The 17,803-nt window shown below is 44.0% G+C and overlaps 1 long non-coding RNA gene across 1 annotated transcript; it reads right to left on the bottom strand.

The window, feature by feature from the left end:
• Positions 1 to 238: 238 nt before the first annotated feature.
• LOC145532033 (uncharacterized) lies at positions 239 to 5,680 on the bottom strand. Its single transcript, XR_014072924.1, has 2 exons — positions 5,207 to 5,680; positions 239 to 3,517 (listed from the first exon to the last, which is right to left on the bottom strand). It is a non-coding gene; the product is annotated as an uncharacterized LOC145532033 (long non-coding RNA).
• Between the last annotated feature and the right edge of the window lie 12,123 nt (positions 5,681 to 17,803).

Here is a 17,803-nt window from a genome sequence, read left to right as displayed (position 1 = left end):
GGGCTTTTTTTGGATGACAGAAGCAAGGACAACAACGGCAAAATCACACACACACACACACACACACACACACACACACACACACACACTGTTCAAACTCAGGAACAGTGGACGGATTCCAAGTCAAGAAGTGGCGGCTGGCACTGTTTCCACTTCACTCTCTCAAGAGATACGTGTGCTTAACAATGTGTTCCCTTCCCATTGATACTACAGTGAGATGAAGGGTTGTCTTCACAAGTTTTGTGCTCATTAAAAAGTGTGCACATTTTACACTTTTATTCTTATTTCTTAATTAATAGACTACTTTTCAGAGTGGTATTATAAGTTACAGAACAGCTGAACCATCACAGAATGTTGCCATATACTCCCCTCCCACCTCCCATGCAATGTCTCTATTATTAACAGCTTGCGTTAGTGTGCTACATTTGGTACAACTAACTGAAATGTGATTATTAACTAAAGTCCATCATTTGCATTAAGATTCATTCTTTATGTTGTGCAGTTCTATGCACTTTATGCATAGTAACCTGTATCCACGACCACAGCATCATACAGAAGAGTTTCACTGCCCTAAAAATCCCCCTTTCTGTTCTAGCAAACAGCCCTTCTAAATTCTGTACTTTCAACGTAACTGCTATTTTTTCCCTTTTTTTTCCCTCTCCAAGGGGCTTTTATTTTAGGAATAGAAGAGAGTCGATTCTCCTCTTTGGCAGAGACCCACGGAAAGTCACTTTGTTTGGCTGCAACTTACATACCCCTGGAAAATCTCCTCTCCCGGTGTTGGTGTTTTGGCCCGTGCAGGAAAATACCAAAACTTGCTTTGCCAAGTACCCAAGAGGAAACCCCTCTCCCCGAAATAGAGCAGACATGCAAAGAGCTGGCAGGGGTGTGTCCTGCTCTTGCCCTGCACTCACCGTGTTTTATTTTATTATTATTGGTTTTTAAATATCTATTCATTCTTGCCCATCTCTTGATGTGACATCTTGCTCCCAATCTCCTCTGTGACATGCCTGGCTGGTGTTAAGCTTGACTTCTAAACTGAAAGATCGACAGGCATATTGCTGGGCTCTAGGGTGGAGGAACCTACTAAACAATAAGGGTAGAGTACACAGAATATATGAAGTAGAAAATTGTCTTTTTTATCCTCTCCTTCATTTGGTTGTTGCTACTGTTTTGTTGTTCAGTCACTAAGTCGTGTCTGACTCTTTGCAGCCCCATGGACTGTAGCACGCCTGGCTTCCCTGTCCTCCACTGTCAAACTCATGTCCATCGAGTTGGTGATGCCGTCCAACCATCTCATCCTCTGCTGCCCTCTTCTCCTGCCTTTAATCTTTCCCAGCATCAGGGTCTTTTCCAATGGGTCAGCTCTTTGCATCCCGTGGCCAAAGTAGTGGAGCTTCAGTCCTTCCAGTGAATAGTTAGGGTTGATTTACTTTAGGATCGACTGATTTAATCTCCTTGCAGTCCAAGGGACTCTTAAGAGTCTTCTCCAGCACCACAGTTCAGAAGCTTTGTTTTGTATTCAAGAAAGATTTGGGTGCCTACTGTGTGTCAGGCTCCGCCGGAGACAAAGTTCCTGCCCTCGGGGAGCTTAGAGTCTCATTGTGCAAAATCACTTCCGTCGTGTCTGACTCTTTTCGACCTTATGGACCATAGACTGCCAAGCTCCTCTGTCCATGGAATTTTCCAGGCAAGAGTACTGGAATGGGTTGCCATTTGCTTCTCCAGGGGATCTTCCCAACCCAGGCATCAAACCCAGGTCTCCTGCACTGCAGGCAGATACTTTACTGTCTCGTCTGAGCCACCAGTGCTTAGAGTCTCATAGGAGAAGAGAAATACTGAACCTAGGAATTGATAGACAAAGCAGGGTCGTGGTGAGTAGGGAGCTATTTGCTTAGATGAGTCGGGGACAGTTCCTGCAGAGCTGGTATTTTGTGGAGCTGTGAATGAAGTGGGCCGGCAGGCATGCAAAAGTCTGCACACGGAGCGTCCCAGGCAGAAGGGGGAGCAGACAGGGGGCCGAAGACTGCATCAGTCAGTTCAGTTCAGTCGCTCAGTCGTGTCTGACTCTTTGCGACTCCATGAACCGCAGCACGCCAGGCCTCCCTGTCCATCACCAACTCCCGGAGTCCACCCAAACCCATGTCCATCGAGTTGGTGATGCCATCCAACCATCTCATCCTCTGTCATCCCCTTCTCCTCCTGCCTTCAATCTTTCTCAGCATCAGGGTCTTTTCCAATGAGTCAGCTCTTCCCATCAGGTGGCCAAAGTATTGGAGCTTCAGCTTCAACATCAGTCCTTCCAATGAACACCCAGGACTGATCTCCTTTAGGATGGACTAGTTGGATCTCCTTGCAGTCCAAGGGACTCTCAAGAGTCTTCTCCAACACCACAGTTCAAAAGCATCAATTCTTCAGCGCTCAGCTTTCTTTATATTCCAGCTCTCACATTCATACATGACCACTGGAAAAACCATAGCCTTGACTAGACGGACTTTTGTTGACAAAGTAATGTCTCTGCTTTTTAGTATGCTGTCTAGATTGGTCATAACTTTCCTTCCAAGGAGTAAGTGTCTTTTAATTTCATGGCTGCAATCACCATCTGCAGTGATTTTGGAGCCCCCCAAAATAAAGTCTGACACTGTTTCCACTGTTTCCCCATTATTTCCCATGAAGTGATGGGACCAGATGCCATGATCTTAGTTTTCTGAATGTTGAGCTTTAAGCCAACTTTTTCACTCTCCTCTTTCACCTTCATCAAGAGACTCTTTAGTTCTTCTTCACTTTCTGCCATAAGGGTGGTGTCATCCGCATATCTGAGGTTATTGATATTTCTCCCGGCAATCTTGATTCCAGCTTGTGTTTCTTCCAGCCCAGCATTTCTCATGATGTACTCTGCATAGAAGTTAAATAAGCAGGGTGACAATATACAGCCTTGACATACTCCTTTCCCTATTTGGAACCAGTCTGTTGTTCCATGTCCAGTTCTAACTGTTGCTTCCTGAACTGCATACAGGTTTCTCAAGAAGCAGGTCAGGTGGTCTGGTATTCCCATCTCTTTCAGAATTTTCCACAGTTTATTGTGATCTACACAGTCAAAGGCTTTGGCATAGTCAATAAAGCAGAAATAGATGTTTTTCTGAAACTCTCTTGCTTTTTCAATGATCCAGCGGATGTTGGCAATTTGATCTCTGGTTCCTCTGCCTTTTCTAAAACCAGCTTGAACATCTGGAAGTTCACGGTTCACGTATTGTTGAAGCCTGGCTTGAAGAATTCTGAGCATTACTTTACTAGTGTGTGAGATGAGCGCAATTGTGCGGTAGTTTGAGCATTCTTTGGCATTGCCTTTCTTTGGGATTGGAACAAAAACTGACCTTTTCCAGTCCTGTGGCCACTGCTGAGTTTTCCAAATTTGCTGGCCTATTGAGTGCAGCACTTTCACAGCATCATCTTTTAGGATTTGAAATAGCTCAAGTGGAGTTCCATCACCTCCACTAGACTGCATAGGCTGGATCTTCTGGAGCAAAGATAAGAACAATGCAATTAGAGCTGATGGAATTGGAAGAGGAGAAAGCTGATAGGAGTATCAGTCAAAAAGGGTTGACTCTCTAAGAATTTAGGATTTTATTATGAAAAAAGAGGAGAGCCTGCTGGGGGGCTCTCATTGGATGGATGAGGTTGGGGGGAGCATCCCGTGAGTCCTATTGGATCTCCTCTGTCTCTGCTCGCTCCCTCAGTGGTCTCATCCAGACTTCACGGCAACCACAGCCTGCTGACCCCCAACAGCTGTCCTGAACCCCAGCTTTCTCCTGGCTCCTGCCTCCCTGATCCAGCTCTTCACTTGACATCTCCCCTTGAGTGTTTAAAACCATCTCAGGGAACTCTCTGGTGGAGTAGTGGTTAGGAGTCTGCACTTCGTAAGCAAAAAAAAAAAAAAGAAACGAAAGAAAGAGAAAAAAAAAGATAGCATTCCTTTTGGGAATCCCGTGGTGGTCCAGTGGTTAGAACTCTGTACTCCCACTGCCGAGGGCCCAGTTTCCATCCCTGACCAGGGCGCTAAGATCCTACAGGTCTTGCAGGACGGACAAAAAATAAATAAAAGTGAAACTCTCAAATTTGGCAGAACCCAAGCAGAATGCTTCTTATCTTCTCTCCACTCACCCTACTGCTCCTGAAATCTACCCCAGCTCTGTTAAAGAAAATCCCAGGCTTCTCTTGGCTCTGGCCAAAACCTGGGAGTCAGCCCTGACTGCTCCCGTTACTCTGCCACTGTTGCTACTCCCAAGCAAATCCTGTCGGCTCCACCTTCAACATTTACTCAGACCCTACTAGCTAAACCTCAGCTGTTCTCTTTTGCTTGGTTCATCACCTCATCATCCCTTACCCAGATTATTAGAATAACCTCATAGCTGCTTTTGGTGTTTTCATTCTTGCCCTACTCCACCCCACTTTACTCTTAAAATAGGAAACTCTGTTAAAACCGACCACATCACGCCTCGGCACCAAGCAGCGGAGGCTCCCGTCTCGCTCAGGCTGGGGCTAAGCTCCTTGGGGTAGACTGCTCACGCCGTGGCCCCGTGCTTTCTGAGCCCATCCACTCAGCTCAGTTTCAACGTGTCCCTCGTCCTGCCAGGGTCCTACCTCAGGGCCTTTGCATGTGCTAGTATAGCTACTTGGCTACTCCCTTAGAGAAATGTGTGACTTGCCCTTTCACCTACTTCAGCTCTTTCTCTTCTTCTGTAAAAAGCCAGGCGGTCAGTATCTAGGCCCTGTGGGACGCACGGGCTCTTGGTGACAACACTCGGGCATTGCCGGGCGGCGGGGACATGGACAGTAAACAGAGCAGCAGAGGTATGATGCAATAAAACTTTATTTACGGACAATGAGATGGAACTTCATATGATTTTCATGTGTTCCCAAATGTTGCTCTTCTTTGATTTTTATTCCAACAAGTTAAAAATGGAAGAGCCGTTCTTAGTTCGCAGCTGTATAAAAACAGGCAGTGGGCTGGACTGGCCCTCAGTTCCTGGTGCATCCACCCGCCTCAGACATGACTTCCCTGCCCATCCTCCCCAAAATGCTAGGAGCGCACCCTGCCTCGCACACACACACACACACACACACACACACACACACACACTCTTTTCTTCATAGCCTTCTCTCTTACTAGCTTATCACCATCTGGTTTTCTCTATATTTAACTTACTGTCTTGTTTATGATTATTTTGTAGTCTCTCCTCCCAAACCTCCACCTATAAGCTCCATGAGGGCAGGGATTTTAGTTTGTCCTGTGCACCGATGTGTCCCGACATCCCGGAGGTCCTGGCCTGTACCGGGGCTCAGGGCGAGGCCGTTTGCAGAGTGAGCAGCCCAGACTGGAGGCAAGCGGACTCTCACGGCCGTCCCCGGGGCAGGGGAGCGGAGGCCGCCTTTGTCAAGCACACGCTCCGTGCAGGCACCAGCTGCAGGCTTCCTCCAGATGAGACGCGGGACACCTTCCAGCTGAGAGGAGGGTTTGGCGTGGGAGACCAGATGTTTGCGGGCGACCACGACGCAGGGTGGTGGGCAGGGGTGGACTTCGGTTCCCAGACCTGGGTCTGCCTCCGAATAACCCGACAGAGTTTTCCAGAAATGGAGTCTCTCCGGCCGCAGGCTACGCTCACCAAAATCTGAATCCCTTGAGAGGCAGACAGTTGGGAGATTAAATCCAGACTCCACCAAATACTGACCAAATGACCTTGGACGAGTTACTTAATCTTCCTGAGTGTTTACTGCAGCGTGGGGACCGTAATTACCTCATGGAATTGTCACGAGGATTCCATGAGCTCATGCGAGCGAATCTGTCCGCACGGTGCTTGGCACATTGTTTGCAATAAATAGCAGCTCTTATTTACTTTTCGTGAGAAAGGCATCCTCATGGGGGGAGTAAATAATGAGATATGGATGAGCCAAAATAAGACAGAAAATAAGGTCATTCTACTTCCCCAGAATAACTACAGATAAGATTTTTTTTTTCTGGTGTACGTCCTTCTAGATTCTGATCTCCCTGTGTGCTTTTTAACACAGTACGGAGAACTGGTTTGCCTGTTGTCTTAAACAGCACCGAGGAATCAACTCTTTACTCTGATCAAGGTTCTAAGTCTAACTCCGGCTCACAGCGAGTCCAGAGAACAAAGAAGCATGTTAAACGACAAGGGGGTTGGAATCAACAGAGTCTGCACTGTGGACATGTCTGCAGGACAAACACCCCAATTTCTTCCCTAAATACATTACTGGGGTGAAAAGGTCGGGCACATCCCATGGAGCAGAGCTCGCCAACAGAACTTTCTGCGATGATGGCAGCGTTCTGTACCTGTGGCTGTTTCACACCTGTGAGGCAGCGGGACTGGATTTCGAATTTAAATTTAAATAGCCTCCTGTGGCTGGTGGCTACTATACGGAGCTGTGCAACTATAGATTAAAAGGGACTGCTGCTGCTGCTGCTGCGTCGCTTCAGTCGTGTCTGACTCTGTGCGACCCCATAGACGGCAGCCCACCAGGCTCCCCTGTCCCTGGGATTCTCCAGGCAAGAACACTGGAGTGGGTTGCCATTGCCCTCTCCAATGCATGAAACTGAAAAGTGAAAGTGAAATCGCTCGGTTGTGTCTGATTCTTAGCCATCACATGGACCGCAGCCTACTAGGCTCCTCCGTCCATGGGATTCTCTAGGCAAGAGTACTGGGGTGGGGTGCCATTGCCTTCTCCCTGGTGGGGGATAAATTGGGAGACTGGGATTGATGTATACACGCTACTATGTATAAAATAGATAACTAATAAGAACTTGCTGTATAACACAAGGAACTCTACTCAATACTCTGTAATGGCCTAGATGGGAAAAGGCTCTAAAAAAGTGGGGATATATGTATATGTGTATGTATATATGTGTGTGTGTATGTATATATATATATATATATACACAACTGATTTGCTGTACTATACAACAGAAACTAACAAAGCACTGTAAATCAACCATACTCCAATAAAAATTTAAAGATATATAAAAATAAAAGGGACTGAGAGACACGTTAGCACCTCCACTGCAAACACTGTGGTTGAATTCTTAGTCAAACAAATGAACCTTCAAGAATAGAAATCTATGAGGCAACTTAAACACTGACGAAAACTTTGGTGACATTAAAGACATTGCTAATTGTGATAATGATGCTGTGGTTAAGCTTTCTAAGGAAGTCTTTATCTTTTAGAGATACTAAACATCAATAGATGAAGTTGCATGATATCTAGAATTTTTATCATAACATGGTGGAGGGAGTGGTGTGTAGATGATGTAAGTGGTCCCTCAGTGGAAGCTTGATAGATGTGGAAGCTGTATAACGGGAAGATGGAGGGCCCTTATTCTCTTTTCTCTACCGAGTATTTGCTTGACATTGTCCATTGTAAAGAAAAGTGTCATAAAAACCACTTAATCAATTGGTTTTATGTGTATGTCTTTCTTCCTTAGGGGGCTCCATTATAAGTGAACACTGACATTTATAAATGAAAAGCCATCCATTCTAAAATTATTATTAGAGTCTTAAGTAGAAGATAGGGTCATGCTTTTTATAAAATTCGCAGTTAAGCCCAAGTTACCAGCTTCCTTCAAGGGGACTGAGATCACTTGTATTCTTTGTGATATTCACATGTCAAACTGACAGGCTAGGACAGAGACCCTTCTTGCCTCAATATCTGTATCCCTTTTTCTGTCAGCAATAAAATGTCCAACTTTTAGTTGGCACATGGCCATCCAGATAAAAGACCATGTTTCCTAGCTTCCTTTACACCTGAGGATAGTTGTGTGACTACATTCTGACCAATAGTTTTTAAACGGAAGTGGTATACATGACTTCCCGGAAGTATCTTTAAAGCGGTATGTCTCCTTTTCTGATCTCCCCTCCATTTCCTGCTTGTTGGAATGTGTCCTGATGGCTGGAGCCTGAGCAGCCATGTTGGATCTTGAGTCAGAAGCTACATGAAAGAATGGTGGAAGAATAAGATAGAAAGAGTCCATCTCCTGGCATGATGGAGTGCCACACAGCCCTAGACTACTTCCAAGTTTACTTTTCATGAAGGAGAACAAAGCTCTTACCCTGTGTTTTCAGTTGTTCAGAACTAGTTCTGATCCTAATTAATATAGTTGCTAAACTTTATTTTTTCAAGTCCCTAATATTTGCTACTTCATAGAACCGTTCAACTTCAGCTTCTTCGGTGTTACTGGTCGGGGCATAGACTTGGATTACCGTGATATAGAATGGTTTGCCTTGGAAACGAGCAGAGGTCAATCTATTGTTTTTGAGATTGCATCCAAGTACTGCATTTTGGACTCTTTTGTTGACCATGATGGCTACTCCATTTCTTCTAAGGGATTCTTGCCCACAGTAGTAGATATAATGGTCATCTGAGTTAAATTCACCCATTCCAGTCCATCTTAGTTCGCTGATTCCTAGAATGTCGATGTTCACTCTTGCCATCTCCTGTTTGACCACTTCCAATTTGCCTTGATTCATGGACCTAACATTCCAGGTTCCTACGCAATATTGCTCTTTACAGCATCGGACTTTGCGTCTATCACCAGTCACATCCACAGTTGGGTATCGTTTTTGCTTTGGCTCCATCCCATCATTCTTTCTGGAGTTATTTCTCCACTGATCTCCATTAGCATATTGGGCACCTACTGACTTGGGGAGTTCATCTTTCAGTGTCCTATCTTTTTGCCTTTTCATACTGTTCATGGGGTTCTCAAGGCAACAATACTGAAGTGGTTTGCCATGCCCTTCTCCAGAAGGGGATGACAGAGGATGAGATGGTTGGATGGCATCACCGACTCGATGGACATGGGTTTGGGTAGACTCCGGGAGTTGGTGATGGACAGAGAGGCCTGGCGTGCTGAAATTCATGGGGTCGCAAAGAGTCGGACACGACTGAGCAACTGAACTGAATATTTGCTACTTACTTTATAGGTTGTATCATGTTAATTGATGTGAGAAAAACAAGCTAAAAGTTGTAAATTCAATTTAATTGAGAGAAAGATACACAAAATATAAGATGATTAATTAAGATATGCATGCATGCTGAGTTGCTCAGTCATGTCTGACCCTTTGTGACCCTGTGGACTGTAGCCCACCAGGCTCCTCTGTCCATGGGATTTCCCAGGCCAGAATACTGGAGTGGGTAGCCATTCCCTTCTCCAGGGGATCTTCCCAACCCAAGGATTGTACTCATGTCTCTTGCATCTCCTACACTGGCAGGTGGATTCTTTACCACTGCACCATCTAGGAAGTCCCAGGTAAGATATTAAATAGTTATTACTCGTTAGTGCATGTCGATTACTTCTTGTGTGCCAGATACTGTCCTAAGCACTTTACACGTATTCAGTCCTCAAAACGAGACTAAGAGTTATTATCATTCCCATTTACAACTGAGAAAACAGAAGCCCAGAGACGCTAAGTAACTTGTCCAAGGTCAGACAGCTTATAAACTGGGAGAGAGGACAGACATGGTATTGGCTAGGAAGGTTTCAGAAGGAGAGAAGAAGCTAGGGTTAGCTGGCAAATCTGTAAAGAAGACAAGATCTCGATTCATTCAACAAATATTTGTCGAGTGCTTGCTGTGGGTCGGATCCCATTCAGGGTGAGAAGGGAGCAAGCCGGGGGCCTAAATTCTAGAGGATGTGGAGAGTCGGCTGTGATTGGGAGGCGAGGCTGCCACGTCACACAGCTCCAAGGCACGGCTCTATGAATGGTGCCCCCTGGAGCTGTGTCACCACTGTGACCCTGGACTTGAGGCTCACAGGCCGAAAGTGGCCACAGATGCATACTGGTCCAGTATGTGGTATTTAGAGGGCTTCCCTGGTGGCTCAGATGGTAAAGAATCCGCCTGCAATGCAGGAGACCCAGGTTCGATCCCTGGGTCGGGAAGATTCTCTGGAGGAGGGAATGGCAACCCACTCCAGTGGTGTTTAGAAAGTTGAGAGACTTCACAAATGTCAAGTAAAAACTCAGATATTTGGTTCCTTTCGGAAAAGCGGAATATTCATCAATATTAGAGCAGCATGTCCAGCCCCCGGCATCCGGCAGATGTTGCACGTGGCTGGCCTTCTCAGAGCCCCCCGTTAGCAGGGAGAATGGCTACGGGAGGCCCCTGCGGGATGTGAGGTGAGTCAATGCCCTGCAGACACGGAGCAAACGTCACAGTGCTCACAGTTTTACTTCTCTCTCTCCTCCCAGTTACAAGAGCAGCCGGTACTTTGAAACCCAAATCTTCTGGAATATTCTTAAAATGTGACGGAAAGCTTTTGAGAGCTTTCCAAACTGTAGCATTAGTAGTGACGACTTGGCTGTCCTGCCTAGTGATCAAAGTATCAAGGAGACTTCTAGAAGACAAAGAAGCTGGTTCATTCTATGTGCAAAAAACAGGAATATTTTCTTCTTTTCTCAAAGGAACCCCGAACCCCTAACAAACAAAAATCTAGAGGCTTATTTAACATTGAAAAATAATAACTAGGGGCTTCTTTGGTGGCTCAGTGGTAAAGAATTCAGGAAACACAGGTTCGATCCCTGACCCGGGAAGATCCCACAGGCTGCCGAGCAATAAGCCCAATGTCCCACAACTACTGAGCTTGTGCTTCAGAGCCCAGAAACCGCAGCTACTGAAGTGCCTGCACCCCAGAGCCCCTGCTCCTCACCAACAAAAGCCTGAGCTCCGCAACCAGAGAGCAGGCCCTGCTCACCGCAACTGGAGGGATGCCGGAGCAGTGAGGGAGACCCAGAATCGCCAAAAGGAAATAAATAGAGTTCAGAGAATGAGGTAATAATTAAAAAGAGATACTCGTGCACATTTTGCAAATCAGTAAGACAAACATCAACACATGTGAAAGGTTCCATCCCCTTGGATGCAAACTAGGAATTAGGCGAAGGGAGGGGTGGGCGGATGGGAAGTGGGGCAGTGTCTTCTTTGCCGCCCAGGCCTGGCATTGGCCACCCCCGGCACAGTGCTCACCGTTCTCCCCACCCCAGAGTCTCCCTGACCCCACTGTCAGCGTTTGGCTCCTCTCATCTTCACGCTCTTCCCTACCCCAGGGTCTCTGCACCCTGTATCCCTTTCCTTAGAATCTCTTCCTTCCTCTAACGCCTCCCTGTGTATTCCTCCCTGTGCTGACTTTAATACAGAGGATTTCTCTTCACCCTGCAGGTCTCAGCTCAACTGTCCCTCCTACCTGGAAGCCTTAACCAACTTCCCACCACCTTCAGGGCTACATCCCTTGTGTTTGTATATACATGTATGTACATAGTTGTTGTTCCGTCACTCAGTCATGTCAGACTCTGCAACCCCAAGGGCTGGGGCACATCAGGCTTCCCTGTCCTTCACTATCTCCTGGAGTTTGCTCACACTCATGTCCATTGAGTTGATGATGCCATCTAGTCATCTCATCCTCTGTCGTTCCCTTCTCCTCCTGCCTTCAATCTTTCCCAGCATCAGGGTCTTTTCCAGTGAGTCAGTTCTTCACATCAGGTGGCCAAAGGATTGTAGCTTCAGCTTCAGCATCAGTCCTGCCAATGAATATTCAGGGTTGATTTCTCTTAGGATGAGCTGGTTGGATCTCCTTGCAATCCACAGGACTCTCAAGAGTCTTCTCCAACACCACAGAAAACATCGATGTTTCAGCACTCAGCCTTCTTTATGGTCCAGCTCTCACATCCATATATATATATATATATATATATATATATATATATATATATATTCCCAGAGTGCCAGGGCTTAACTGAATCATGACTGTAGTAGATCTGATGTATTTTTGCCTGTGTGGGTCACTTCTTCCATAAAAGGATGTTAAAAATTGTATTTTGCAACTGCAGATACATAAATGAATGAAGTTGAAGATAATCCAGGCTGGACTTATTATGATATATTCATGATTATTATATTCATTTTTTTCTTCTGACTTTAAAAGAAGTGAAAATAGAAACATTTTTGTGGGCTCCTAAAAGTATCATAGATCCCAGGTACTGTACCTCTATTCCACATAGAGAATCTGGCCTTCACAGCAAATGTGTAATTTTTCTATTGAGCGTGTATCCCAGCTGTTGTTAGCTAGTTTCTGTGAGGTGCAGACTAAGAAGCTTACATCTCTGACTTTCCTGGTGGTCCAGTGGTTAGAACTCTGCACTTCCATTGCTGAGGCCCCGGTTTGATCCCTTGTCAGGGAACTCAGATCCCCAAGCCTTGGGGCCAAAAAAACAAAACACAGAACACCTGCATCTGAACCCCCAGGGGGTCGAATTCAGAGAGTGAGACCTCTAGTGTCCCCAGGAAGGACCTTCTCAGGGTCAAGCCCACCCTGCATTTTTAATCAAGCCTGTGGTCATGCTAATACTTACAAATGACTGAGATTCTCTATAATTTACTATTTAAGGCTTTTTGGTGCTTGGTGCTTAGTCTCTCTTAGTCATATCAGATTCTTTGTGACCCCGTGGACTGTAGCCCACCAGGCTCTTCTGTCCATGGGGATTCTTCAGGCAAGAATACTGCAGTGGGTTACCATGCCCTCCTCCAGGGGATCTTCCTGACCCCAGAGAGCAAACCCAGGGATCAAACCCAAGTCTTGTGCATTGCAGGCAGATTCGTTACCATCTGAGCCACCAAGGGAGCCCTTAAGTCTGTTAACCTAGCTAAACTTTTGAATGCAGTTAGGATCCTTTTGTGTGTGTGCAGTTCTGTACCAGCACAGGTGCCAGTAAATAGTAGATGTTCAATAAATTTTCAATGACTAAGAGAAAAAAATGTACCTGGACATATTTCAAAAGCCTCCCATTTTGCCTTGGTTGTAGGAAGGTAACTCTATTTTCGAGGCTCTGTGAGTCTAATCTATCAGCCTGCCTCCCTCCCCTAAACTATTGCCTGGTAGAGCAGGTCCACAATGGATGGTCTATTGGACGGCAGCCCAGGGGTGTGAAACTTTCACGATTTTACCCAGATTACAGATCAGTCATTTCATGAATCTCTCTCTCTCTCCTTTTTCTTTTTTGGCCTCATTGTTTGCCATCTTAGTTCCCTGACCAGGGATTGAACCCATGCGCCCTGCATAGAGTGTGGAGTCTTAACCACTGGACCTTCACGGAAGTCCCATAAAGGTCTTCTTTATCTATTTGAGTCTGAGATCTGTAATGCCATAGACATAGGAAGTCCACAGATTGCACATAGGTGATTCACTTGGCTGAATTTGCTTACTGTATTTTCTTTTAGTTGAGGTTTGGGTGAATGAAAAACATCCTCCATATAGTAGAGAGAAAGAAGGCTACTTCTCCATAGAGAAGGGATTGACATAGCCTTTTGCATTCACAATGTTTGGCTTTAGCAGTATAACTCTCCCACGTGAATAAGAATTTAAAAGTTCACTGAGCTCTTTCATGCAATAAAATCATTTCAACTTTCTCTGTGGGATTTACATTGAGTTCACTTTAAGATGAGAATCTTCAGGTCTTTTCATTAACCACATATTGGAGAGCTTAATTCAATTACACTTGTCATAGCTTTTGTGTGTGTTCTTTAGTGGTTAGCAACTTGATAATAATAAGCTTTAATGACCCGTATAAATTCTGTACATTTCAATTGAGTCCCAGAGATAGAGTTTCTTCCTGTTGTTAAAATTGCACTGCAATATCCACAAAGTGGGTACTGCATTTAAAGTGCATGTGTGTGTGTGTGTAAAAACAGAGACCTTTTTTTTTTTCACTTCCCCTTTAGAAGGAGGAAGAGATAAATCATGAGAACAGAACTCATATTAGGAATTTGGCCCCCAAAAAAGAAATTTCCAGGGAATTCTATGAAGTCCATGTAGGTAAAAGTTAAGACACCTCTATTTCATCATGAATGATTAGTCAATTCAGAATGAAAATATTGAAGAATTACTGAAGAGTTATGGATTATCCATAATTCTTTTTTTTCTACTGTGGTTTATTTTATTGCTATCCAAACTTGTTTCATAAAAGATGTCGTATTTCCTGATTACACATGTTTAAAGATTGGAAAATATTTCCTGTATATTTAAAAATGTATAAGAAATATTTATTTATATACATATAAATATATTTCAGTATGCATTTAGAATATATAAAAGCTGAAACTAAACTTTTGTTTGTGGGCATCTGAGTAACTGGAAACATAATTCAGCACGTTCTCTGTTTTCTTGGGCGTCACGGCAAGATCGAATTTGGTGTTTGCTTGGTCGTGTTTGTTTCCTTCTGGTTTCTTTCTAGTTTGTTTGTTGATTGCTTTTTTTTATTTTTTAAGATAGTTAACGCTGAGTCCTTCAGCTAGTGAATGAAATCCTCTACTTTTTAGCATTCTACAGTTTGCTTCATAAGCATTTAAAATGAATTTAAATGCATCTGCTTGTTCAAAGCTAAGGTATCTAGCGCTCACTAGAAAGATACATCTTATTTGCTAGCCAATCTGACTTTGCTAGGGAACCACAATTGACTGATGTTGCAACAAAATGATTGACTCAAGCGTTTAAAGGAAATATTAATGGATAGAAATGAGGTGTTGCTGCAGATCCATGCCATACCCCTCCTCTTTGTGGGTCAAAGCGCTCTACTGAATCCCAGACTCTGGAGTAAGATTTCCCCACCTTTCACCTATACGCCTTTGACTTTAGGAGAAAAAAAAATCTGTCTCTGGGACAAAGGTCAATGAGCTAACTTCACTGAAGGTCTGCAGGCTGCTTTAATGCCTGAAGGCAGCTAGGAGTAATGGGTCTGAGCCTGGCACCTAGCTGTGTGATCTAGGGCAGGGGAACTGACATTTCTGTGCCTTTTTCCTCCTCTACAAGATGGTATCTGCCCCCCTGGGGCAGTAGTAAGGATCCACAGAGCCGAGACAGAAAATGCTTAAAACAGCACTTTGAGACGTAGGGGTGAGCTGTATAAAAGTGTTTGTGTTACTGTGGTGTGAGTTGGTGATGACCCCCCTCCCACAACTTAGCAAATAAGGGTCTACTCAGGAGGGCGCGATCTGTACCCACTGAGGGAAGTCATCGACTACAAGAACAAAGTTTTCTTTTACGTATTTTGAAAATGGGATCCTTCACAGGAGACAGTAAAGAAGAGAAAACGGACTTCTTCCAGCCTGTGGCATCAGGAAGGAGGGACTTTTAGAGCCACAGGGACTTTTAGCTGAGTAATAAAGTAATATTCCTCATGAACACCACCCTCCGACCTCCCCGTGATTGTAAAACTCGGTTACAGAATGTTCAAGGTCTCCTAGGTACTTTACAAACATCACTTGAGAAAGGCTGCCCCCAATCATCAATTTCTAACCAGTGCTTACTGGGCATATTCTAAATAAGTGATACCCAAACAACTGTTCAGCGGTTTGTCACAAAGCTCTGCGTTCGTTTTTCTCCTGGTGTTAGCAGTAAACATCCATTGCGTGAATTATGCCACATGAGTTACACAAAAATGATAAGATAGTTTTTAAAAATGATTTTTCTTTAAATAACCAAAAAAGTTGTCACTGTTTTAAAAAATGTGAAAACTACACACATATACCCAGAGGAAATTGAAAATTACCGGTGATTATTAGTAACATCTTAGTGGATGAGAGAGGGTTTTTTTTAAAAATCCCTCATATGTGGGATTTTTTTTTTAGGTGTCAGGATAAAATAAGACCAAAATAAATTTAGGGAGAAAAAGAGGAAGCTATTCTACACAAATGCCAGAATGGGAGACCACTTCCTTTTCAAATAGGTACATCCTCCTCATTGTGAAATGGGACCAGGATCTTCAAGGTAGAAGCAGAAACAAGAAAATTTCTTGGGAATCCTAGGAGTTAAAAAGCACAGTTTAATGTAACAGCAGCAGGCACAGGAGCTAACAGACTCTCTGTACAGAACTGGACGTGCAGAGCCAAGTTACAAGGGACAGGGTATGTCAGAGGAAGGCCAGTTCTCTTTTCCAGGAGTCCTGGATTTAAGTTTGAGCTCTGCAGTGAACTAACTTTGTGACCTTAGAAAGGTCAAAGTCTCTCCGAGGCACTGTTTCCTAATCTGTGAAATGGGACCATACAGTTCCTCTTTCTCCCTTGCAGAGTCATGTTAAGATAATGTATCTGAAAAATCCTTTCAGGAGTACAATGCAAACAGACTGTTAAGGAGGCACAATTCCAAGCTGTTTTGTATTGCTTGGATCAAAGCATGATTTCCTTGTCTACATTATTTACCTACATGGACTTTCAGTTGTTTGTAAAGATGAAATGAGTTGGTTCCCCAGGGCCTGTTCAGAAACTCGGGTGGTTTAATTCTTTGCACATTTATCTAAAGTCATGTTTTTAAAAATAAGTATCTAGAAATATGCTTCCTCAGCTGTCCCGAGGTTAAAACCACCTCACTCACAGTTTATTCCTGACTGAACATTTGTTGACTGTTTTTGGACACCGTTTAATGGCCTAGGCTGAAGCGCTCTTGATAAATGGATCAAGAAGGCAGTATTTCCTCGCCAAACACATTCTCATCCGTACCCCATCTCTGGCCAAATTCTGTAGGGCTCCGGCCATAAGTATGTAATGCCTCCTAGGAACATGGGCCTGCCTATCTGCGGGCCCACACCCATCTGCTGTTCCACACGAAACTTGGAGGCAGGCCAGGCTATGGTCAAATAATGACTGTGCCAGAATGAGTTAATCACAGGCCCTCCAGAGCAGGGGAGGGGGCCAGAGCCCCTCCAGCCTGGACCCGGGCAGGCTGTGGCGGCCGTTCTGGTGGGGCAGTAACCCTTGGGGGCAGCAGGAGCCTTTGTGAAATTACTGCAGTGTTGTGCTGATTTGGTGCCGGCTCCTTGGATGCAGGCCATGGTTACTGGTTGGCTTTTCTGAGTCTGCTCTTGGCAAGGTAGGAAAGGAGAGAAAAAAATGCTGTAAGCAAGTTTCGAAATCTTAGATCATTTCATGAATGACTCAGTGTTTCCTTTTGGAAAAGTGCAATAATTGACATTCATTAATAACTTAGCTAAAATGAAAAAAAAAAAAGCTTCTAAATACCCAGGAGCCCTTTGTGCTATCTGAACACAACCATCCTCCAATCTTCATTTTTATAGCTTCCAGAGGAATTTCATTCACTTGATAACGTGTACTTGTCGAAAAATAAACTGTCACATACTTCCTCCTTCAGGCTTCCTGTTCTTTCTGAGAAAAGCATTGAGGTTGTCTTTTTCTTTCTTTTTTTTTTTTCCATTTAAAAATGCAAAATATGAAGTATCAATTAACATGTTGTACAATTTAAACTTACCTTATATTTTCAGTTATACCTCAATGGACTGGGAAAAAAAATTCAAAATATAAAGCTATTACCCTTCTTTATAAGACTAATTCTATTCAGACAAGAAGAGAATAGCAAGTTCTTTATCTCTTCACAGAATGAGAAAGTCATACAGTATATTTCTTTAGTGTATGAAATAAATAACAAAATATGTTTCAGATATTATGTTTAATTCATTTAGGCACGTTTCAATTTTAGAATAAAAAAACCCAAAACAACAAAAACCTCTCTCTTTCTGTCTCTCTCAACACAGAAAAAATCCTGAAGTTTTAACACAGAAGACACCCATTTTTCTGGCATTAGCACTGTAGAATCCAGCTTCAGAGTTATAAACCCAGAAGATGGCTCCAATGACTCACTACTGGAATAAATGTTTCTAATGTTAAAGGTATGCAAATAGAGCTTAATCGGCGAAGGGAGACTCTGCAATTCAATAAATAAGGTTGAGAATGTTAC

The sequence above is a fragment of the Giraffa tippelskirchi genome, chromosome 13 (assembly GCF_054371585.1).
Source record: "Giraffa tippelskirchi isolate mGirTip1 chromosome 13, T2T-mGirTip1v1.2.pri, whole genome shotgun sequence".
Classification (NCBI taxonomy): domain Eukaryota; kingdom Metazoa; phylum Chordata; class Mammalia; order Artiodactyla; family Giraffidae; genus Giraffa; species Giraffa tippelskirchi.
The sequence above is the reverse complement of the archived record's forward strand: the minus strand, read 5'-3'. Positions and strand labels throughout refer to the sequence as shown.